The sequence below is a fragment of the Hesperophylax consimilis genome, chromosome 1 (genome assembly GCF_061612785.1).
Source record: "Hesperophylax consimilis isolate HC1 chromosome 1, BYU_Hcon_1.0, whole genome shotgun sequence".
Classification (NCBI taxonomy): domain Eukaryota; kingdom Metazoa; phylum Arthropoda; class Insecta; order Trichoptera; family Limnephilidae; genus Hesperophylax; species Hesperophylax consimilis.
The window spans coordinates 6,618,774-6,645,905 of NC_142836.1; the positions used below are offsets into that span (position 1 = coordinate 6,618,774).

General features: G+C 33.9%; 1 protein-coding gene across 5 annotated transcripts in view; it reads right to left on the reverse strand.

The window, feature by feature from the left end:
* gus (splA/ryanodine receptor domain and SOCS box containing gustavus) overlaps positions 1 to 27,132 on the reverse strand; it is a 254,306-nt gene that overhangs the window by 187,410 nt on the left and 39,764 nt on the right. For 2 of the 5 annotated variants that reach the window (XM_089642848.1, XM_089642795.1), the window contains exon 1: positions 19,882 to 21,512. The exons of 2 other annotated variants lie outside the window; for them this stretch is intronic. The gene's annotated coding sequence lies outside the window, so the exon portion shown is untranslated. Of the gene's footprint in view, positions 1 to 19,881; positions 21,513 to 27,132 lie in introns of those variants that run through there. One more of the 5 variants, XM_089642947.1, reaches the window with a different exon arrangement.

Below are 27,132 nucleotides of genomic sequence, written 5' to 3' on the forward strand. Positions count from 1 at the left end.
AGGAACATTTCACGACTGGTTTCGATGAGGCGTAATTTAAGCACAGCGGTACCTAATCGTAATTAATCTATTTTTAATAAATGAAAAAAAATCTGTTTTAAACCACTTTATTTGAGTTATATAGGTCGACCGGTTTCGGTTGCACTCAACCTTCTTCAGGACAGTGGAAATATAAACTAGAACTTTCTTCGATAATTTAATCTATTTTTACTGTGAACCGCACAGTGGAGTCAGAATATTAACATTGTTTACAAAAAATATTTGAAGAAAACTGTAAGGATTTAGGCATTGCAGGGTAAACAAGAATACATTACAGTCAAATATTGAAAGATTTACTTTGACATTTATGCGGTTTATTGGCATCAGTTATTTCAGTTTTGGTTCGTGGAAGTGGTGGTAAATGAAAATAAATGTACATAAGTAGGCAGAGTTCAGTGGGATAATCTAGAACTTAGGTATAATTAGGTTATGGTCGGTAATATTATGTTTGTTTATGCTCAGATCCTTGGATTAAGCCAAGGGAGGTCTCTGAGTGTATTACTGATGGTTAGCCAGCGAATGAATGCTAATTCTGCAGCCATAACCCATTCTAGGTTGAAGTACGAGGCAAGTGGGTCAGACATCGGTACTAGGCACTATAGGTAGGCCTCATTACGATTGCGTATTAGTTGATAGTTTTCTATAGTAACGTTTGCAGTGGTTATCAGGTTACGACACGATAAGCACCTTTGCAAATACGAAATGTTTGCAAAGGTGAGAATGCGCGGTACCATACTGTTTGATGATTGTATCATTGTGTTGAGATATATCGCTATTTTAAGCATTTTACAAAAGCTTACATAGTTATAATAGATGGAAAAAGAGATCTACATTAAATTTCTAAATCATCCTGAAATGTCACTTCATTGCATGAAAATATGTTTGAAAGGCGTAAAATTTAATGTAGATGTCCACTGATAGTGACGTGGTGATGTGGTTTTTATGTCATAATGACGTTGTAGCCAGTTGGAACCGTTTCAGCATGTGCGTTTTTTTAAAATCAATAATCAACAATGAACATAATAAAATTTGATTAGAATCAGAAAAATAAACTTTAATTCTTCCACAAATTTTAACGCTATTCAAAACACATTTAATTCAAATTGACAAACTTACAAAAAAATCAAATTACGATACAAAGCTCAGTAATCGTAATGATGAGGATCATAATTTTTGAACGGATGACAAAAAGTATTTGTTCAATGACTTCATTGACAGATTCACCGGTCCTTAACGTAAAAAAGTGGGTGTGTCAAGCCTACGCAAGACAGAAGTGAAACTTCTAGTTTCAGCTGATGCTTGGCGTGGCGCAGTTCGCTGGTGTCTGAGAGAGAGGAAAGAAGAGAAGAGAGAGAACGTTCGTGAGCGGCTCCCCCACCTCAACAAGGTTTCACTTCAAAAATGCCACAGCCGAAAATCGAACCTCGCTTAACTGATTGAAAGCCAACCACGCTGAGCACCAACTGTAAGCAAAGCCGCATAAATTGATTATATTATGTAGGTTCTGAAAATATGAGAGCTTGTTATGTTTTATAATGTTACCTACATCACACCCAAAATATAATATATTTTTAAAAATAATGTACAATGTACAGAAATAGAATCCCACACAAGATCGCGTAGTGCGCTCTAGCGAACGGATATTTTATCAGAGGGAGATAGTTTTAATTTTTTTTTCTGTAAATTATTACATATTATCAAAATAAATAAATTAATTAAATAAATGTAATACAATTATCATAATATACGGATTAGATAATAATTTTAATCCAACACAATAACGCAAAGCGCGCTCTAGCGGAGTAATGTTTTATCACAGTGAGATAAGTGTTTTTATTATTTTGCAATATTATTTTCTTTTAAAAAATGTTCTGACCTACTAAAAAATAAGATATTGAATGAAAAAGGCGTTAAAAACAAAAAAATAATGTGCGATGGCCGAGAATCGAACTCGGATCAACTGCTTGGAAGGCAACTATGCTGACCATTACACCACCAACGCCAGTTGTCGGGATGAGCTAAGAAGCATTTATATGTTACTTCAAAACTTTGACTAGATCAAATGAACTTTAATCGGTGGTGGGGGTACCCGCATTTTCGTTTCGGTCATGAGTCGGTTTTACTCCGGTCCTCGAAATTGCATGACGCGCGTAAAGAAGTTTCACTTCAAAAATATTTCTCAGATACACAAAAAGAAGTACATGGGCCTTATTAGGTATAGGTATGTAAAATAAAAATATGGCCTTGTTGGCGGGTGATGCAGACGAAATTCTTATCGGAATAGCGCAACATTTATTTATTGCAATAACATTTATTTATAATAACATTACTTATTAAGTTCTGGCCTAATTTGACCTTACTGTCGACAGAGTTCTTACGATAGTATGAATATAACTATATATATTTAAATGATAAAATAGCGAGTTACCGCTGTATTTATATTATTCTGTGGTATATGTGCAACCAGGCTAACAACAGCGTATCAATAGTGTGATTGCAACATAGTTATCAGACTAAATAAATCATGCTAAGTAACTATACGAGGGTAAAAATATTGTATTATAAAACAGAGATAGGTTTGACGGAAGAAAAGTACAACATTTTATTAGTAAAGCTAAATATGTACTTAACTTTCACTACATAAAACGGCGCAACACTAATCGGTTCCATAATAACAACTCAACACACCTTTAAAAAGTGATATAAAGTAACTGAAAGCGACGAAAATACTAACCTATTAACCTAACCTATTTTTTTCATCACAAGGAGTGTTGAATTGTCGTTGTGATGAATTATCCGGTTACCGTACAAACAGGGATTACCTTGGCTCTGAACCGGTGGAATAAGGATCGATTATCGACAATAAAAAACATTGCACAATTAAGAGATGAACCTAGAGAACTGTGCTGTGGACATGTCAGTGTGCCAGAAATAGGCTCAATTTTCTTTAGTTCTGGTGAAATTGATCAAACATTTTTGAATATCGATATTCTTTCTTGAACTTGTAATCAATTATGTTTCGTAATTGTTATCAATCAACAATAGCTCAATGATTGATGCTGGTAGAGAGACTATTCCCGGCAAGACTAGAGGATGGACTGGGTTCGAGTCCCAGTTGCGACCGTTTCCTTTATAGTTCCTGTGTCTTTATCTGTTTCATATTTACACTGAGAGTTGCTGATATAATTTTCTTCGGTGATTAAATGTTAAAATGACGTTTGTAAGCATTTAAAACGTCATCTTCATAAATAGAGCATAAAAGAATAAAACTAGAAATAAGGAGAGCAACCGGGCGACACAATCTGAAAGCTTTCCAGGGCGGAGAAATCGGAAGCCATTTCTCAAACTTTCATGGTTCGGGTCTCGAACAGGTCTGAGGGCGGGCGGCCCACTGACCCTGTTCTGTTCGCGGCCAGATTTAAACAACGGGTTAATCAGGGCGACCAAAAAGACAGTTAAGATTCACTGATAAATTAACATTTTCCTAACCCAGAATTAAAAATATATATATATATTGGCGCGTAGGCTTCAAAGACATGTAAAACACGTTTTAGCAGAAGGTATCTTTTACTTCTACTGCCAGCATCCGAAAGGTGAGGGAATCATTCTAGCAAAAGTAAATGTACTAGTAGGTATATCCTATACACTAAACATTCTTTGGTGATTTCGTGAACTTAAAGATTTCGGGGATTCATTTTCTTCACATTTTCTAATGTCCACTTTGGTTGGAGGATGCCCATCGTCAGGGCAATCTTTCTGTCATGATAATTACTAGGAAGTATGACGTGATTGTTTCGCGTTTTTAGAATTTAGAACCATAACATAAATTTTGGATTTTCAAAGGGTTAAAGGGTACGGACGTGGAAAGAAACAATATTAAAATAACGATCAAAAATTCGAAACATTCCTGACATTTTCTTGATAGGTTAAATTCCTGGTTTTACCGATTTTCTGGGTAAGTGAGAACTCCGTTAAACTGAAATTTATACTGGAATGGGCAAAAAATAATTTCTGAAATTAAAATAGACGAAATTTTAGCGTAACATTATATTCGGCACGTTTTCGTAATCCATTGCCAAGTGTCAAGTGCGCAAAAATGTCTGCCGTATTCAGGGTCGGAAAGGTTATCAAGTTGGAATAATTGATGTGCATCGCTAAAGCCATAGAGAAGATCCAAGGTTGATAATAGTGGCAAGGTTCAGATTTATTATTACGGGGTCAAGGTTGTATCTTGGTTGTCTTGGAGATTCTCCTTGGTTTACAATATGGCATCTGAACAAAATGATTAAGTATTAAGGTTTATTAGAATAAGACATTGAAATGCAACATTCGGTCGGAAAGTAAAAATAACGACAATTCATTGGTTATTTACGACCAACTGGGCATGAACCTTTCTAAAAAAATACACGTTTATTATAAAAAATTAATATAAAAATTACCACGAATAAACATAACATTGTAGAGTGGTAACAATTTTTTTATAAAAGTTAGGTAATAATGACTAGGTTTAATCTTATTTATTTTCTTGTAATTATTATTATTATTACTTGCTTATACATGATTTGATTATTTGAGCTAGAATCCCATCACCAAATATAAGAGCATTGTCTTTTTATGATCAAGTAAAACTATTATAAATTTAAACAAAAAGCAAATAAAAACAAACTCCTGGACATGCAAAACTACCTATACGTAGAGACACAAATTTCGCGTTTGTGATAACGAAATCTGTAATTTTTATTCGATGTAAACATGAATTTAACCTTTTCACGAGAATATTGTGAAATCTGTAATTTTTGGGCAAATAACGCGAATGTTTATGTGACTTTCAGATAATTTAAATTAAGAAGTAATATCATACATTCTAAATATTTAATTGTCTGTGGTTTTGAGAAGCTTGAATAGCCAGCCATCCATCGGATTGCTGTCAACTTCACGTCGAAAACGCCATTCAGTGCCGTCATTCAAATTCCGATTTTGTAAAAAAAACGACGTCCCGATATTTCTTGCTACAAAAAAAAATTGTTTTAGCTTTTGCTGAAAAATAACACTTTTTTCCAAAAATTAAAAAAAAACGGAATTTCACCATAAAATAACGCGAATTTAGCAAAAAAAAAAAAATAACGCAAAATTTTCAAGTCCCTATTTATGCTATACAGTGACTTATGTCATCGTTATTAGTATTGGAATAAACTGTATGCAAGTTGATAAGATAAGGTAATTCCAGTACGTCCTAACCTGCCATTAGTGATTTTGAAGAAACTCATTAAATCATTCACTATCCATGCAACTTATAAATATATACGTCGTTTTCAAACCGATAAAAATTCACGTACAATATAGCCCCCCGCTTCGGCTGAAGTACCTTGCACTTGACAGAAAATGAATAATAATTTTAAAAAATTACAGAAAAACTAATCTCTGGCAGGAAAATTGGGTAGCTACATCATTTCTACTATAAGAGCATACGAATCAGAACTACGTATTTCGATCGCACAGCTTAGATAATATAATGAAAACCTAATCGCTTTGCTCAGTCCCCATTCTACATGAATTTTTGGTATGCCTAAGTATCCGCACGGAGTTTGATGATTTATTAAAATCTTGTTAAAATCCATGTCGTTTCCTAATAAACTTTTAGCTTAATCATAATATATCGGAACACGTGTTCACGCACTTGCTGATAGTACACAATGACGAAACGCGAAAATATTAGATTTATATGAATTCGTGTTCCGACATCGCCATAACACGTATTCCTGATGGTTTATCCGGAAACCTTTCAATATTTGTTAAACACCCGCAGTACCGTTTTATTGATTTGAAGAGATTGTTAATACATAAATTAACAATATTTTATAACAGTAAGTTTTCTCCATGTGTTTGATATTCACGTAGAATAACAAACCTTTCATGTTCGAATGTTGTAAACAACGAAATGACCTTACAATATAAACATTTAGCGCCACATCCAGGGTTCAGTGGTTATCTAGTGTAGTGTTCGTTTGTCTGTCCGACCAAGGATTGGTAATGTTTTGAACGTTAAACTAGGTAATTGGGTTTATTAACACTTAATGCCGTCCCCATTTTGATTAAAAATGTATTTTGGTGTAAATAAAATGGAAAAGGTTAGTGAATAACTATTAAAAAATAAATATTAAAAGGTGACTTATTTAGTTTGAATAACGTATATGAATAGGTAGTAAACCTAAAGGAGAATATAAACAAATATACAAGGTTATAATATCAGATATATTTCGGTTGTCTGTTAAGGCCCCATAGTAAGCGTTCAAATATGGTTTGAAAGGGAGAACTGTAAATACGAATGTTAGAGGCGCGCTATTATTACAAAAGCGATAATAATTAAGAGAAAGTGGTAAAAATATTTAATAAAACACGACTCGTTTGAAGTAGAGCCAACATCTCTTGACAAATGCTTTAGTTGCATTTAAAGATACACTGTGATTTTTTTTCATTCCTATAACGTATTACATAACAGAACAAAACGTGTTTTTAATAATTTTCGGAGCTTACTTTGCGATTTTTTTCTATCGAGGGAATTTCATATAATTAACCTTTCGGCATAAAAATGTATGGATATTATTTTTTTATTGTTGATTTTTTTAATTTTTTTTATTGTTAATACATTATTTTACAATATTTCATATTCTAATTCAGTAATGTTGGCCTCACTGGGTTGTTTACCCGTGCTGAGGCCCCCATTTTATAATATAAGAATTTATACATTTAAAAAAAAAAAATTAAATTACCTTTTTTTGGAACTTAAAAACCTAGAGTTAAAGAGAAACATGTTATAAATCGGGTATGCGGGGGCTTAAATGCGTTATTCCATGTATAATTTGAGGGTTATTTTCAAAATGTTAACTGATTATTTGAAGAATTATTCACACAAGCGATAAAATAGGTAGGTACAACCCACTTTTTTCAAAACATTATTTTATTTTAATACCATTAATAATTCTGTGTTTGAAATTTAATTCTTCAAATTTTCGGCAGATTTCATGATTAATCAAGTTCAGTAACGTTGGTTAGTTGAAGGTAAATTTTTGATTTTCTCTCTAACTTTTCAACCAAAAATATAAATATTTGTAATAAGCATTTACTTTGTGACTCGTCATAATTTACGATAAAAATTTGTTTAAGACCACTTTAATTTTAATTACACTCTACCGGTTTCCGAAGCATCCTTCATTCGTCAGGAGAATATTAAAACTAGCCTATGATACAAAATATTGACAGATATATAAAAAAATATATAATTTAGGTGTTTGAGTGGGCGGTTAAAAAAGGGGTAGGGGTAATTTTCAGTAAACCGCTCTGTTATTGCCGGAATTCCCGCAATTACTCTTCCCCCTTAAATATGATTTAAGATTTTCACGGCCAAAAGTATTTTTGTTATTTGTTTTTAGGATGTTATGCCGTGTTGCGCTAACTCCTTCTTTACCCAACGTTTCGGACAGTATTGCAGTGTCCATCACCAGGGCAGATGTGTTATTTAAATTAAAAAAAAACCCTTCCCCCTTTGTTAACCTCCCACTCAAACACCTTATTTTTTTATTATTGTTTAGAAATAACTAATATTGTCTTCAATAATTAAATATTACAATTTGAGGTTTTACTCAATAAAGTTATTCCGAAAAATAAACCTTATTTTTTTATATAGATATCTGTCAATATTTTGTATCATAGGTAAGTTTTAATATTCTCCTAACGAAGGAAGGGTGCTTCCGAAACCGGTATAATTAAACCGAAACCGGTATACAGGGTGTATCGGCACTAACCCGACAAACTTTAACCAGCTATTCCTTAGCACATTTGGAGTAAAAAATGTTATGGGCACTTTGCTGTCCGGTAGCATTTTTTTTTCAATTAAAAACAAAAAAATTTAAAATTTCCACTCTACATCACTGTCATTGGCATTGCGTTTCGTGTTCAACAGCTGTTATAAGCAAGTATGTCAAAAAGCGTCTTCGCTCTTTCGCACACACTAAACAATAATAGTTAAAAATGAGACGAATGGTGCCGTGCTATTTAGTTGTGACTGTAAACGTGCGCCAATATAGGTACACACGTGCATTATTCAACGGAATTCGAATAAAATATTTGCCAGATGGGTTTTCAAACTTTGTCAAAGGATAAAACAGTGGTGACATGTGGTGAAAATATGAATAATAAATTTTTTATTAAAAAAAAACGTTACCGGACAGCAAAGTGCACATAAGATTTTTTACTCCAAATATGCTAAGGAATAGCTGGTTAAAGTTTGTCGGGTACGTGCCGATACACCCTGTATATAAGTGTAATTAAAATGAAAGTGGTCTAAAACAAATTTATATATGTTTATTGTAACAATATAAATGTTTGTTTTTGAAAGGCAACGTATACTAAGGCATGTATTAATGTATTGTGCTTAAACTTGCTGTATTTGTATTTTCTATATGTAAACAATAATGTAACCTGAAATAATGTAATGCTGTATGGGAACCTATATTACATTTATAAGCAAACTATAGACAAAATGCGAGAAAAAATTTACTAAAAATTCTGCCTCAATACAGGTTCGCCTAGTGAGGCAGATTATGCACAACCTAAAATATAGTATATTATGCCATTTCTATATAACACTGTTACATTCATACATACTATTTCTTATATTAGAAACTGCTGTATTATTGTAAAATTATTCTTTCAACAATTTCATTGTTTCTAACTGACATATAAGTATACAACTTAATAATGATATATTATATATTCTGTAATTTTTTGAAGAAATAAATAAATACAAAAAAAAATACATTTTAGCTTCACAAATCCTACATTTGTAATAACCCGTAATTTATCATGGGTCTGCGCTAGTTTGTAAGGGTGCTTAAACGGTATAACCGGATAAATCATCACAATGATAATTCATCACATCTTTAAAAAGTTATATAAAGTCATGGAAAGTTATGAAACAAAAACTTTATTAACTGGGTTAAGTAGGTTAGGTTAGGTTAATTTTTTTTTCATCGTTTCTAATGACTTTAAAAGTTTTTTAAAAGTGTGTTGAATTGTCACTGTGTTGAGTTATCATGGAACCGCTTAAACAGGGGCTAATGAATGAGCTATTGGGCGCCTTTAAAATTTGCACGGCGACGGCAACGGTCTTTCATTTCTTTAATACGAGTGATGGAGATCGTTTGTCTCACTAGCAATTAGAGTGTAAGAAAGAGTTGCAGCATTGTTGGGATAAAGAACGTACGTTTCTTCAAATTCAATCTATGTTTTGGCAATCTATTATGAATTTTAAGTATACTATGTGTTTTGAATTTCTTCAATGGCACCAACTACTGGTAAACTCATAAGAATTGCTGATCCTATCATTCGAACAATATGTAATTACTTTCTGTTCATAACCAAATCGAGCGTTAAAGCTCTAACTTCAATTATATGTTTAGCCGATTGTAATATGGAATTACTGTATTAACACAGGGTGGTTCTTAGGAATAATGTTTTGTAGTAATAATTATTTTTGAAAGCTCTTCAGTAGAATTCATTACTAGCTTTATTTTAAAACAGAATACAAAAAAAGAAATCTTCATAGGCAAGAAAAAAAACATTTTCTACTCCACAACCCCACACTCAAAACCAACTACACATAACATTAATTTTTCGAAAGGACGTACACAAAATTCAATTACAGGTTTTTGTATTATTTGTCCCCAGGTCACTCAATGCATATTATGGTACGTATACATTTTCAAACCAAAACGCGAGCCGAGCCACGAATTACGGGAAAGGAACGAAGGAACTGCAAGCGGTGTTTCGCGCCATTTGCGGTTGCTTTCCCATAAGTTGAAGTTCAGCTCGGCAGTTCGGCTAGCATATGTATACGTAGCATTAGAAAAAAATAAACAAAGGGTTAATTACGAACCCTCCACCCCTGCTGTATGTTATATAAGATCCTAAATGAACAATTTTAAACTTATTTCCATTGCATTTCAACGCATATTTTTACTTCACCTTGATTTTAACGCAGAACTAAGGATCTAACCGCTCTTCATCCATAGAGATGCTACATAAATTAACAGTCAAATAAAGTATATAAATATAAACAAAACATCCAGCAAATGTTCTACATTATTTATTTATGTCGCTGTATACAGATGGAATTAATTAGACTAAGAATACAAATGAAGTACATAGTTACAACATGGCTAACTTTACAGAGCAAAGATTAGCACTAACTCTTGAGTTTAAATTAATTAGGATGCCTAACTGTCTCCAATGCTTGTTATGTCTTTAAGTGCTATTTAAGAATTAACTTTATTTCATAAATAGAATATTAATACTATAACTACCTATAAGAAGTACGCCGACAAAATTTCATTGGCTGTTGGGCTAATGGAGTAGAACCACAGTCAACAAATTTAATAAAGGTACGAATTGATAACCAGAAGTAACTTCTCCAAGATGAGCTTCTCCAAGGCAGGCATTCTGCAATCGGGTCTTGTCGAACGAATTTAGAGTGAATTCGTGCGGTGTTACATTCCACTACCTTTATTTTGTGGCATGCAATTATACGTCTTGACAACCACGATAAACCGTACTATACCTAAAATCACACGGAAAGAAAGAGTCGAAAATTAAGAAAGAACGGGTAGATATTTCGAACAAAACGCGCAAGAAACTCATAACACTTTGGGATTACAGAAAAAAAAACACAAGTATTTACAATATGGGTGACCAACCTTTTCAGCAGCCGGGCCAGATTTTAGAAATGAGATTTTAGTTGAATCAATGTATTGAGATATGATACGAACTACGGCCGCGGGTGGCCACCCTTGATTTACAATTAGGTAAAATTGATCAAACACGGTAAAATTGAAAAAAAAACTAATTGCAGGTGGACAAATGGCGTTCTGGTAGAACCTCCGCTAATGGTACAACCTTGAACGTTAGTAGTACATGATCGTTTAGAGAAGCTGCTAACGAAAAACAAAGAGGCAAATTGCCATGCAAAGACAATGCGTTTGAGCATTGAAACCTGCGAATAATAGCAGTTTAAAAGAACCACCCTCGAATGTTGCGTCAATTCAAGGTTAATCACCTGAAATCCAGAGGGATGAGCAGTTGGAATGTTTAAAAAATAATTATAATGCAAAATTAGCTTGAGGAATTTTGCCAACGCGTTGCCAAGAACCATTGGTTGCATCGCGTACGGTGCGAAAATTTGTGTCACGTCCACGGCTACGAGATAAAAAGTGAAAGTAAAAGTGAAATAAAGCAGTCATCGTTAATATGCCGTTTGAATATCGAATATTCATGACAAAACATCTTTTGTCAAAGGGAAAACAAGTGGAATCCCAATAAAATATCCTTTACAGTAATTAAGCAAAGTCATTTTATCGATTTCCTAATAAAATAATTAAGTTTCGCTCTGAATTCGTGCTATTATTATTTCGCGTATTTAGGATTTGCATAATAAGATAGGTATTTAAAAATATATATTTCATTGCACTGTCCATGGCAAGGTTAATATTTTTTCATCCTTGTCCTTTCTTAAATAATAAGATTTTATATAAGTCCCATTTGCTAAAAACTGAATGTCACCCTATCTGTCTTTATTATCTACTTTGCTTCTTCTTTTGAATAATGATTAATGATTAGTTATGGTTCAAATATTTTTACAATATACTGTCAAATTACCCATCTGGTAACACATCTAATACTCATTTTTTCTTTAATTTTGAAATATTTTGTGTTTGTATGTAGAATTACTTTATGTTTGTGATACTCTTATGTTTGCTTCACTCAAATGTAAATTGTTAACCTCGATACAGGCTTAGTCCTAGTGAGGTTGATTTTTATGTGAAAAAAAAGTGTTTTATGTATAGTGAGATGCAATAAATAAATAAAGGTACGAATCCTGGTAAAGGCAAAGGGAGCTGAAAGCATTTTGATAAACAATGTTTATAAAATAAAGTCAGCTTCATGTAAAACAAAAACTAAGACAAGTGTTTAGTCAGATTTTTAGAGCTATGTTTAAGGCGCTGTTTACGGTAGAAAAGCTTTTACAACAGTCAGATCACAAACATCCTTGGATTTCGCTACTAAGACAAGTCTACTACTACTTTAACGTAACATTTTTATCTATCAAGCCCATAGCCTAATATTAGACAACAATGATCAAGCCTCATTTAAATAGTCGCCAAATGATCAGATTGGAGAGTTGAAACATCCAATCATATAAATTATTTGTAACATAAGGAAAACTCTCAAAATTAACACATTCGTGATTCAATTTTTTTTAAATAAAAGTTGAATACGTTTGTAATCCTAAAATTTATAGGAAAGAGGCTTTATCATCTACCTAAGATTTACAACACTGTTTTTTCATTCAGTATAATACGGACTGAAATGAATAGGAAAAATTGAATATGAATATAAAACACTGCATAAAAGTAAAATTATTTTATGAACGACAATACAGTTCTAAAAATAACCGTCTGTTGTTATTACATGGTTAAACAACTAATCGCATTTTATCAACGTATATTAAAGGCCTCCGAGTAGTAGAGTGAGAAAAAGTTTTAATTTAGTTTTGTACTGCTGCGATAATACCTGTTGTTGCTAAGGAGCGCCATGGGTAGACAAGGCACCAAATTGCATCTAAGCAACAATCAAATGACAAGACAATAAAGCGAAGGTCACGGTATAGCATTGTGTTTTGTGTAGGCACTTCTAGACAACGACAGCAGAAGCCAATTGCATGTCCTGGGACCATCATTACGCCTGAAAATAGAGCGACAATGATGTACAATTCTCTCGAAGGAACGAGGAAGATTACTTGATAATAATGTCACGCGGCGAGATCTTGTTATTGTATAAGAGTTGCTGTACTGGCCCTAGGCAGTATCTAACGAAAAGGGTCGTTGATACTGAATACGCTATATCAGTAACTGTTATGCACAACCTTTTTAGCCGTAGGGCCAATTTATCAATTTTCAGTAGGTATATATTATATACCTATTATATAAAACAAAAACCTAACCAGGTACCTACCTGATTATGGCAGTTCATAATATCGTATCGCTAAATCTTTAGAGCAAAATATTTGTTTTCTTCGTATATTAAATCTTGTAAATTAGCGGAATGTAATATCGTTAAATTTTTCGTTCCGAACCTGTGACAAAAAGCTGAGTATCAAAAAACTAAGTAAAAATTCAACCTTGTTATTAATTTTTACTTGGAGTAAAGCACTTTTTATTCAAACCTTTAAAGCAAGACTAAAATTAATAACGATGTAAATTTATTGCTCTTATAAACCTAACTGTGGCATCTGACCCATTTTTTGTTGTTTTGTTATCTTGCATATTATATTACATTATTTTTTCTTCCGTCATACTTTGGTTTTATCTCTTCTTCCACCTCTCCGAAATGGCCGAGCCGAGAGTGGCAATAATACTGTCACACAACTATTATTTTTAACTCGTATTGGAACCACTTTATTTTCCAAAGCATACTGGAAAGGAAAAATTTGTTTAGTTTGAGAAATTCCATTACGTGGATCGGTGTTCGTACTAAATACCCCATTTCTCGTCTATTGTAGTAAGAATTTATGAATACACCTAAACACACTTCGGCATTTTTATCACAACTTATAAGTGGCAGTGCACGGTAATCGAACGATTAATTAACACTTTCCATGCCATGCCCGGACCCTGTTCGGTATTCACTTTTCTTTCAGTTGGCCGGCACTTCACGCACTTTCTATCCTCATCCTGCCGGCTACGACTCCGTTCGTGGTGATATTTTCGGATAATTCTGAGTTTTGAAGTGGGTTGAAGTTGGGAATTTTGGTAACCCAACCACGTGTCCTGTTTGTGAGGTGGTTTAGAGTCAAGAGAGCACTTAGTCATAAAATGGCCTCCCAAGAAGGTTTTTTTAAAGTGCTTATAAAACCAGTTACAAAACTCACAAAACAAATTTCTTGATTATATTACGTTGAATATGAAATAATAAAGACTTTGAGTAAAGCTCAGTGCATGCGCACGAGGCCATGTTCGGTGTACGAATCCAGGGCACGAAGTTGAAACACACTGCTGGAGCAATGGGTTATGGAACGGAGCTGAGCATAGCCAAAGCAGAGAACATTTGAACTGTTCCACTGCTCCAGATTATTTTATTATTATAAATTAAACACTTAAAACTTGTGGCCTGGTCCCCCCAACGCTAATCGATATGTCCCAGAATAATCCGGAGTTATGTTCAATTTGTTGTTGTACTGTTTGAGAAAAAAGCGTGTGGTAACGATTACGTTGCGAAGTGCTTGTTACATTTAAAAAAAACATTGATAATAATATTTCTAGTTATCACAGCAAAAAATGCAAGCAGCGGGGCTGTATGATATATTTTGATGTTCGAATGGAGCAATATAAAAACACGGTTCGATCTATATCACTCATACCTGTACACTACACATACCTACTTTGAGAAGGTGGGGCAGAATCTATTTGCAAATAAACATCATCATAAAGGGATGTCGCTCATGTCTCGTTTTAGTACTTCTCAGATATTATACAAGATTGTAAGGTCTTGCGGATTGTCAACTTGTTTGTGAACATATAATTATGTAGATAAATCATTATTTGGTAAGGATTTGAAAACGACATTTGAGGTGTCGCAAACAGACTATAAAACATTAAAAAAAACTCTACCTTGATTAATTAATTAATTACTTATAGATACCTAACAGGAGGATGCAACAATTATATGGAGATAAATATAATTTATATTATGTCACGAGGTGTGCTAGATAATGTAAGACGTTGTAAGTAAGCAAACAAAAAATGGCAAAAAAAGTATGGCAAAAAATACAAATTTAAGCGACTGGTCGGAGGCTGAGTTGACATCGCGTTTGGGTCCCACCCAGGCGTTGTGTGTTCAATTCCTCGGCTGGCTAAGTCCTCCATCACAACTCAAGCAACATTTTCCGCTTACTGTGGTGGTAGTAGATTTCAAATATTGTCAGGTTATTCGTAAACCGGGAATGATTGTCTTAAAAAAAGATTTAACTTTTCAAGGGCAATGTACGTTTAATCAGTGTCAGTTTCGCAAACAGTATAAATTCAATGCGAAGATTATTTTTTTTCCAACATACAATTAAAATATAAAAAAGCAACGTTATCTCGTAAATCGGAAAACAAGAGAGAAATTAAAATAATCTAGTCAATAACGAAATAATTTGCAAGTCGAATAATTTTTAAAAACAAAATATTTCGCGTTTGTCATTCATTAATAATTCAGAATATATTATAATGTATCTATTTATAAGCAAAGATTTCAAGATCATTTTTAATGATGTCCGAGTGTGAGTGCGAGTGTGTGTGTGTGTGTGTGTGAGAGAGAGAGAGGAGTATGCACAATAAGAAAGTTGTTTCAACGACACGGTCAAAGGTTTATCATTTCCATATTTTGAAAAGTGCAAACATCCGAGTATTGGCCACTGCCGAAAACAATTATTAAAACTGACATGTATGTAAGTGAAAAGAGTCAAGTCGAGTCGGTTTAGTTGATTCCTTAAGTATTTGAGTATTTGACTAAGCGCTCGGTGCGGTGGTGGAACGAATGTTAAATTGGTTGACATTTTATGGCGTTTTCCCAATATCGATAAAAGTTTGTGATGGAGAATTAGTGGATTTTATTATTTAACTATGAATGTTGTGTAAAACCCCTATAAGCTATATAAATAAAAATGTAAATGTTCGTTCGTTCAAAATCTTAAATCTCCGAAAGCTTTTCACCGATTGCTTTGAAATTTTGACACAATGTTGCATTCGAATACGCGTATGTTTTTATATGTTACATAGATCTCACCTTTGAGAGGAAAAACACGCCTTTTTGAAAACCGTCGTTATCTGTTGTACAAACTTGCTTTTTGAAAATATAGCGCCATCTGTTTAACGTAAAAGCAACACGCGCTATTGTTTTTATATCTGCACAGATATACTGAGCCACAGCAACATTTTTTATTTTTTTATTTTTTTTATTTTAATATAGATCATAGTTACATTTAAATACATATTTTGCAATATATCATAACATGTAAATAAAATACGTCTAACTAATTTTTCACCGAATAAATCTAATCATTTTTCACTCTATAAACCTACGTATCGTTCAATGAAACCTATTCAGAAGTTTTCCAGAACAAAAATTGTAAAATTTTTATTCTTTCTATTCTCCTCTTTTTTCCTTCTTTTTTGTACAAATATGTAATGACCGCACAATGTTTCATGAGCAGCGTGCTCGGTTGCACATAGCAAAAATGCAGTAATAACGTAAATATCCACCGTAACTGGTGTAACGTCAGAGCTGTCATCCCTAAAAAAATAATTAAACGTATATCAACAAAGGATCCGCCAGAAGCGCATGAAAAACACGGTTTGGCAATGCTAAAACACATTACTCTCTACTGACATTTTTCAGTTAAGCAACCGAACACCTACATAAAAAAATTAGGGCGCATTCAGATAGGAGTAAAAAGGGAGTCTTTGTGACTCCCGTCTGAATGCGGCTTTTCAAAGTGTTAATTGTGCCCACACCGGGCAGCGATGGAGGCCAGCGGTACAACAGCGAACAGTGGCCGGGCTTATTAGCAATTGAGATAGATATGTAACGATCACGAATAAATGTTGTAATAACGTACCGAGCAAGTAGTGCCCAATGATAAATTAATGCTGCGCGCCGCAGACGACAAACGTTCGCGTGCGGACGTTCTTTTAAAGTTATCTGGGCGCAAACAAGCTCACGTAGCCAAACGCGAAAAAACCAAAACAAACCGGCGGCATTCAATGACTTTAAATCTCAGATTAAACTAGAGGAAGTCAAATAGGAAGGACATTTCAAATTGAATGCTCGGGTAATCATAAAGTGGCATATTTATGCAAATAAATACTTTGATATATTATAGCCTGCAAACAAATTAACTCCCCAGACTAATTTGTTCGGTTTTGCGAGCAAACAAGTATTAATTATTATCCGTAGGACCAATTTGTTCGCTTTTTGGAACAGCTCGTACGGCATCATAGAAATTGTTGTATCTCCCATACTGCCATGGTGAGAAATATGAACGAAACGGTCTTAGAAAGAGAAAATACCACGCTTTATATTCAAATCCCGACGTTAACCACAGAAGAATTAAAATGTATTCCTCTATAAAACCAAAAGTTCCGACCTCAAATTGAGATTTTTTTAAATATGAAACGACAAGAAAGTGAGGTGGCGGTAATGTTTATAATACACCTGTCCAGTGAAATATGTGATTTTTTCGTTATCAGTAATTTTAGTTCAGTGTTTAGACAAGAAAACCTTAACAACATTTTTTTTTTCAAAAAATAGATTTTATTTTCGGAAACGTTCAGAAATATCCCATTTATTTGGATTTTGAAGTGGAAATACAAAAAAAAAATCCGTCTCTCTGACAGCATCTTTAAGAAATATAACGGTCAATATGGCAGAGGCCTGAGGAGTTACACGATCATTAGTGAGCATAATATAATTCATTATTTTATATAATTCATTATTTTCTTTTCACCTCTACATCTTGCCCTCCACACATTTTCTTCCTTTTTATTATTATTACTTAAGTATTATTAGTCATAAGTTAACATTAGTGAAGCTCTCTTATTCCAAATAAATTTATATATAGGTATATATATAATTTAACATAATATCTACTTTCCTTAACATTTATAACAATATATGTACAGAATGTGACTAAATGGATTAATTACTAGGAAACTTTTTTAAATATGCATGCAGTGGCGCAGAATGCTTATACACATCAACTACTGCTCCAGGGCGCTCCCGTAAATCAAACTATATGATTTTAAAACTAATGTAAAAAAAACACAATTTTGCTCATGGACTAATTCGTTTTATTTATATGAATTAGGGGCAAAAAATAATGTACTGTCATATAGTTAAATGTTAGTGTAATGCATTTGATTGGCGTGTATCAGGGTCCTGTGGTGTGCCACTGCATTCATCAACAAACAAAATATTATCAGCAGATTTATGATAATCCTAACAAAATACATAGTCACGATAATGAGTAAAGTAGGACATGGTTAATAAGATTACTACGTGTAGAAAAATGAGTATTGCTAATTTAATCCGGATAAAAATGGGATTGCAGGCCGCTTCCCGATAAACGTATTCATGCACCTGCATTTGCCATGATAATAGAATTTATGACGAAATGTGAAAATATTAGAATTTTTATGACCACGTGTTCCAACATCGTATTAATACATTCGTATTTTACTAAAAGTTTATCAGGGAACCTGTTAATTCATTCGTTAAGGGCCTGCAATCCCGTTTTTACCGGATTACGAATAATTGGAAGAGATTGTTTATAAATTAGCAACAATCATTTATCGCCGTGTAGAAACAATAACCAGTCTTGTAGTAAACGATTGTATCTCGTATTTTTCACTCTCCGTACCAATTTTTATAAGTTGTTAATAAAGTAGAATGGCCCTGAATGTAATATTAAGAACAGGTTATTCGTGGTGAACTGTAAATATTCTAAAATGTTAAACCAGTCATAGGAACAACGCAGTGCGGGTCGTGTTGGAAACATGAAACATTATACGTCCTATTTAAATGCAAAAACTACAACGGCCGTAATCAAAGGAATCTATAAATTTTAAATGCAAACTTCACGAATCCACGACTTGTTCAAGTCACGGAAGATGCACAAGGCACGGGGTACCAGCTATATCTGGTTTCACGAGAGGATCCTATACTTTTTGAAAATAGTAATATTATTTACGGAGAAGTCTTGCATTGAGAAAAACCATTGCAGCAACGTTTTACGCTCTGTGTATGAGTGCGTCAAAATGAATGAGTATAAACGAATTTGAAGCGAGAACCAACGAAATTTCTTAGATAAGATGATATTATTTACGTTTTTACACCAACGAGAAAGAATAACACAGGAAATGCGACGTGGGCGTGTTTCGTGATGATCGATCGAACGTAAATATTAAATTCAATATCAAATGATGATTAAAGATATGCGATGTTGGGCAGTGTAAGAGAGACGGAGTTCGCAATGCTGATTGGTTGCCTAAATCTAATACTCAAAAGGTACAAAGTATGTTGCGACATCGGTATCCATTCAAATCTACATGGAAGGCACTTCATTTGAAGGTGTGTGTCACTATTCAATGATTTAAACACTGTGCTCAATATTTTATCAGACGCTGTGCCGAAATATAAATTCAATGCGAACACGAACATCTTTTACAATGTAAAACCAGTAATAACACAAAACACTGTATTGTCACGTTTCATAAATGTGTACAATAACTCGGCCCCTTTGGATCAAATAAAAGCTCTGGCTTCAAAGTAATTTCCACCACGGGCTCAAAATAACCATTTAACCGTCCTAAATTAGGGAAGACGCACTATTGTTTGTCACGAAAAAGGAAAATTGAAACTTAGGGTGCTAATTAATAAATTAACCTTAAATAAGAAACCTAGATGCAAGAAAAAGGGGGAACGTAATTACTTCTTTGCGTGAACGACTATAAGAATCGCAGCAATAACGTTTATTTGACCCTAGGGGTCCGTATTATTTATTACTCTTTGTCCAATCTATAACGTTGAGTTAATTAATAAAAACAATGCAATTATAGGGACCCACAATGCAAAATAAAAACGCATATTTGCCGGTTCAGAGGAATTGGCTAGTGCCGCACAGTGCACAGGAAATACAATAACCTTATGTAGATACCTACCTGGAAGGAAGAATAATATCGAAAAACTCACCTCTGCTGTTGGAGCGGCCGATTGCAGCCGAGTGTGACGTTTAGTTACAAACTACAAGGTACCTTTGCTATTGCAGATGCTTTAGAGGAGCTGGCCAGCCAGCCGAAACCTCACTATTCAGCCGCTATCCACTAGGCACTACCGGGAACAATAACACTGGCAGAAGAACGATATTCCTCCTTCCTTCTGCTCTCGCCCGCGAGCGCGATCTTCCTTATCTCCCTAGGGACGTATCAATTTCCAGGACGAATAGCCTACGTCTACTATTAGATGAAATTTCAGTTGGATACGTTTTTAAGGGAGTTAGATAGATTAATGTAGGTAGGAAAGATTAATTAAAGTATTTTATCACTTTTCTTAAAATTTGTTAAATATTATTGTTCTATTAATTTGGAAAACACGATAACGCTGTTAATAAAATTGTAATGTCAAAACTTGTTTTGAACCCGTCAAAATAATAAACATCATAAAAGTCGGTTCACAAAAATAACTCTGAAGTAAAAATCATTTCAACATTGGTTAAAACCTGTTTCAAGATCTCCAGATGACAATCCTTTATACAACAGCTCATTCACTAAATATTATTACACTGGTATATTTGAAATATAATCCAATGAAAGCGGGTGTAAATATGGTAGACAATAATTTAATATACTTGTGGCATGTCTGGTGGGACACATGTTTGGAGGAATGTGGACAGCGTTCACAGTTTACACAGATGCAGATGTGGAGAACGTAGAGTGGAGATGTAGAGTTGGAAGAACGAGCTTATGTCAACAACTCTGATTTAAACATTGTAACGAGTCAGAGTGCGACCTAGATAGTTCAAATGGATAATTCCAGTTTCTGCTCGAATGTGGCAATCGTGAATCTTGGCACATGCACTTATCACTTCAGAGTTGAGAATACACTGATACCGCTATGAAATATTGCCGGATCGGTGGCTTTTCACCAACGCCTCGGTAGACTTGCTCGTCGCTCACAGCGGAGACTGTCTGCAGGAATATATTATTATTGTGGTTATGAACTCGGGGGAGATGATTGACGTATCGTGTCTCGTATTGTTGTTTACAAGTGATAATGACACGTTTAGCGCGTCAAGGGTTGTGGTACACAGCGCCGCTCGGGTTCGGGTCGGCGACGTTCGATGCCCTTCAATCTCTGGATGAGCAAACTGTTTGACAGCGCTCCTGAGCCCGCATGAATTGCAAAACAAGCTGGCTGCTGGCTCACTGATATCTTCGCGACAAACAAGTTATCACCGTTACTTATTTACACACGCGGCGACAATCACAGAGCACAACGATGTCACAATTGCATTACAAGTATATATTTATCGTTATTTACCATTAGAACATCAGAAATCATTTGCACGGAAACGTTTTGATGAAAACGTATCGATTAATTTTGAAAGTATCGATTTGTTATTCGTTGTCATTACTAAATCGCGTCAGATTCGAAAGTCGCGCGTACACAAAGTTTAAAAGGGCGATTCGAAGCGAACTCATTTCCCATAGTAAATATTGTTTAGTATTGGGGCAGAGCGGATTGATTGCAGCGATCGACATGAGATCGCGCGGCACTGGCTGGGCAATGTGACTGCAGTGAGTGTGACGACTGACCCGGGCCGCTCGCTCGCCGCTACTGCGAGTGCGACTACTGGCTGGCTGGGCCTGCTCGCTGCTCGTTGCTCGCTGCTCGCTGCTCGCTGCTTGCTGCTCGCGGCTGGCCGACCCATGTGAAAGCAGAGTACGAGTCAAGCAGTGCACCGTTAGCAGTACTTCGTACTCCGACATTGCGCGATGATTAGGTTCCGAATCTCTTTTTCTTCCCGAAATTATTTGTTGACGAATGCGGATTAACACATACAGAACCTACACATAACAGACATCTAATTTTATATATTATTAATTATTTATTAGGAATATGTGTTAACACTGAAACAAATGATGACATTTGATAGGAGCAAAATAAAAATTAGATTCATAATCCATTTACAATTTCAATCTTAATTTTTTGATATTATTTAATTATTGTGTTTCTATTTTCATTAAAATATCAATTTTTATCATTTAGCACAATTTTTATTTTTATTACGGTTTATGTATGTTTTCGTTTTCCAAATATTATATTTATTTTTACATAATATATTTATTCTTGTTAGGTATTACATTATAATAATTATAACGACTACCGAGATACGTGCATAAGTATAGTATGGTAGTCGAGAGAATACAAATAAATTGTAAAATGGACCTAACTTTTTATATTATATAATAGTATTATACTACAAAGTAGAGAAAAATAATAATACAAATAATAAGTGCAAAATTAAGGTTAGTAACAATGTACTTCCTATATATATCTCCTTCCCCTCCCCAATACCTTTAGCCTCACAACATACCCCAATTGGGTACATAACCGTCAGCCTCACAATATTCTCACTGGCTCCAGATGGTTGGGAGCAGTTGGGACTCTTGTGCGGTTTCACATAAAATCAGTAAACAAGCTAATTTAAGATTTGGTTGAAATTTATAAATGAGTTGGAGAGTACATCAATTATTTCACTGAGCATATTATTTTCGTTGAACTGATGACACATACGAGAAAAGGGTTAAAAATAATATTTGAATATATTATGTTACATTTTTGAAAAATAAAATTAACAATCAGCTGATATCTTAGCTTCGTTATAGCTAGATATCGCTTGTACTAATTGCAAAATATGTTACAATTTTTTCATATTTACACGGAACAATTTCTCAAGTATTTTAAAAACCTAAGCCCACTTATTCAAATCAAGAATGCTTCAATGTGAATAAATTAATATAAACGCAATCTTTACCTATAAATATGTGATCAAAATATTAAAATTTGATTGTTGGCCTCAAGTTCGGAGAATTTAAACGTATCCTTCCGAATATTACACAACAAGAAAATTAGTAGGTGTGCATAACTTATTCTGTACGGACGAACTGAGAAATATGTTCTCTTATAAATATTTTTTCCATTATTTCATTTTCTTAACTACAAAAAATTCAGCGCGTAAAATAACATATAAATAATTCACAGTTAAAGGATCGCAATGTAAAACATTATTACTATTGCTGATAGTCGACGTCTACCTTATTAAGCGACGAGATTTACACTAGTGATGCCACTACGTTGCGAAACATTTTTACTAATTGAATGGTGTTTCCACCATAATATTCCAAAACGCAGAATCGTGTATAGGTAAACGTCACTAGTCAAAAATACTAAACACGCCATTTTGAAGAGTGCTCTTAACCTATCTAATTTAAATTGTGTATTTTTACCATAGACATATGAATATTAGTAGACCTGCCCTAAGTGATTAAAAGCGTATTATCCCCACTCCCCATACCGGTTCCATTGGAGCCGGCTGTGCTCGCGTATCAAGTGAAATTTGAAAACGTGACGTCATCATTCTTGTGCGAACTATGGTCGAGGCATCATCGGTTCATTTTACGAAATAACACGGCAAAATGTTGACTTGTACTATGAAAACTTGTAAAAATAGATGTGAAAAAGAGAATAAACCCAATTGTCGTATTACATTCCATATATAAGCATTATTTTACTTTATTTTAAGCATATACACATCGTATAATATGAATCAGTTGTTACTATCACATCGAGAAACGTCTGGACGCGAAACACAAAGCTGGTTGGTTGCTGGGAAGTAAATTATGAACATTTATAAAAGTGTCTTAACTAAATACTTAAACGAAATATTCGACTCTGAAAATAGAACCGAATTTTTTTGCCGAATTTGGACTTCGCAAATTTGTTCATAACGTGGCGAGTAATTTGCGCTCCCATGTAAAAATGTGTATTAATTCAAAAGCAGATTTAACTTTTAAGAAGTAAATGGTGATATTATAATGCGAGATGCCTATTTACTGTCAGATTGATTTATTGACGAATCACAGTCAGCTTCACTCCCTTCGTTCTTCAACAGTTGATTTTACCCCTCGCCATTATCTTCTCGTCTATTAATTCCTATGTCTGTGATTTTTACGCAATTTAACCTTTTTTGTCCTTAAAAAATTCCTTCCATGTACATAGGGAATGGGAATTTATAGACCACCATCGAAAATGTATATTAAGTAGTTATCACCATAATCGAAAGTGGATTATGTTGGAAAACTGATTATTTGAGGGTCTTCTTCTTAGAGTTGACCTGTTGTTGCGTTGCCTCCCCCGAAAGGAGATATGTTTTAAGTTCCAAACGAGATAAGGAAGAATTATCAACATTAGTAAGTATTAACATGGTAATGAATAATTCATTAAATTGTAAATATTTTGAGTACCAATAATAGTTATTCATAGACGATTTTTTGAACTCCTGAAATTAATATCTCGATTATTTATGTCCATCACTAGTTTGTACACAACCCGCATATAAAAAACACAAACATTCATAAAGCGCTTTTTATGAATATTTGTCGTCTTTGTACACAATTTGTCACCCAATCTCTATTTTCAAAAGCCGTTCTTCTTAAATTAATATTTATTTACTTAAAGGAAAATGTTACGTACATACGAAAAAACGATAGCAGAAGTTAGTCAAGAGAATTTTTTTCTTTTATTAAGGATTGTTTTTCCATTTAATTTATTTGTTTTAATCAAAGCCCTATTTACGTAACGTTTTATGAATCACCACATTCCACAAACACGAATTCAAAACAAAGGTTGTTGTTTTGAAGAGATTTATTGTTATCAATTTAGTTGTAATAGCTCCTATTTTGTATTGAATTTGTATGGTTTACAGCAGCGACAAACACGACATTTATAAGTGTTTTTGACATAAAAAACAGCAAATAAAATCTTCGCTCGTAAGACAGTATCCATGAATTCAAATCAATTGCTCAATATTTAAGCGATTTCCACACTAACATAAAAATATGATCAACTCAAAGACGAAAGGAAGGAAAGACCTCGTTGTTAAAAAATATTGTGGTCGTGGCAATAAGGAACTCCAGTAAAAATATCATGGCTTAAAAATATATTGCACATAGATGGATCGACGAACGCCGATTATGAATATTAAAGTTTTATTTTGCATTTAATTATAATTATATGTATGCGTAGAGTAAATAAATTGTAATTTAAAAATTAATATCACAAAAAAAAACGTAATATTTGATAGGCGGCCTCTGACGTCAAGATAAACCAAATGACAAGATTTATTCTGTTTTTTATCAATATTTTTATGCGTGGATTTTGTTTTCATCTTAAATAATATTTATCTTTTTTAGATTTGGTGAAATTAAAACTTAATTTGGGCGAATTCAAGCTCCATAATAATTCTTGTTAAACACAAAAAAACTAATACCAATGATAATGATGGATATAGGATATATTCATAGGAAAGCCGACAACAAACCAAATGTCGATAAATAAATGACGATAATGTATTTTAACTACTCGGGTCACGTAATGACATAGTCGCCACAAAATATCAATAGTCCTTGAGTCACGCTGTGCCATATCTGCCACCAAGTGACACGTCGTCATAAAACTCGTTATATCTTTTTTTCTCTTATACATGGTCAGACATTTTAGTTACACAACAGTTTTAGAAATAGAGAACACCAACGTTTCCCTTTGCATTTAAAATTATACCATATTTATATGTAAATGTCTAAATTATTTTAATTTTTTTCTAAATATCTCTTTAATCAGATAGATTTAGAAACTAACATGATATTATATTGTCTAGACACGAAGGGTGAAATATTAATCTAATTCCTGGAGTTAAAGTTTATAAACAGAGTAAAAAGTACAAAAAAAATTATTAACGCAACCAACCTAGATGAACAATGAACAGTGGTAGTAAGAACATGTTGCATGCTATCAGCTAGGGTTAGTAAGAAACAAAAACTCCTCGAGTAGGAAGGAAAAGAAAAAGAGAAAGGGTGTTGTAGAAGCGGAACAATGAGTCAGTGGAAACAGAAAGTGCCTTTGTGAAGGCAACTTTTATATAGGTGGCAGCTTATTATTGATAAGTGGTGGGTGGGAATTTCTAAGGTATCCCTAATGAATTTCTTTCCCGAACACCCAAATTCGTAAAATTAAAAGTACTTATAGATGGCAGAGAAAATAAAAATGATCAAAAGGTCAATCGAAAATCATAACATCCAGAAGGCCTTTACAAACAGGCTATAAACGCCGTAAGGAATATTGATAAAATAACACAAATAGTGATGAACGTTGATATTAAAAATAACACAAATAGCGATGTCTGTCATCCTTTTATCAGGAAAATTATACGAGGGAATGTTCCCTAATACTATTAGAAATGCGAATTATTTAGACAAGTTGGACATATGACCATTTGGATCATTAACTTTTCTAAGCAGGGGTGTTGAAAGTGAAATTTTTCTCCTTATTTATTGTGTACCTATGCAACTGACTTACTATTTCAATAAAATGGACAGAAGCTTTTTTCACGAGGATTTCGCAATTTTTTATGAGTTGGTAAACAAACTACAAGAGTTTAATTGTAGTATGCACGTTTCATTTTTGCACCTTGAAGTTTTAAATGACACATAACTTCAGTTAAAATAAGAAATCTCGGCAGAAGCATGCTGTTTCGTGTATATATGTAGATATATTTTGTTTGCGAGCATATTATGGAAACTAGTATCTGTGGCCCATTGCCTAAACACAGGTTCTGGCGCTGAGCCGCATACAAAACGCGTTATTATACCCACAATACATATTTTCAAGGCAACGGTATTTCGATTTCGTTTTCTCGGCATCAATTCCGGGTTAAGAGATCTATACAAATACGTAGTATTAACGTAAATACCTTCAGCGTAGTTGTACGCTATTGTACACGCGGGAGAATAATATGAAACATAACTATCAATTAGAAAAAAAAAATAGAATCAATAATGACAATACTTGTAATTAGGGTTGCCTATTTTTGCGGCCGGAATTCAGGGGGGATATATGGTGTTTACATAAAAACTTTAAAAAAATTACATAAAAAAATAGTATAAAAAAACTTATTTTAAGTTTCAAAGTACGTCGTTTGGATGGGATATTGTCACCCCCTCCCATATTCGCCTGACTCAGCGCCTTCGTACTATCACCTTTTCACTAAACTAAAGTTTTTACATTTTCAGGTGGGAAACTTTTCTCCGACGATCAGGTCGAGGAAGCTGTGAAGAAGTGGCTGAAAGAGCTGGCGGCAGAGGCCTATGACACTGGCATACAAAT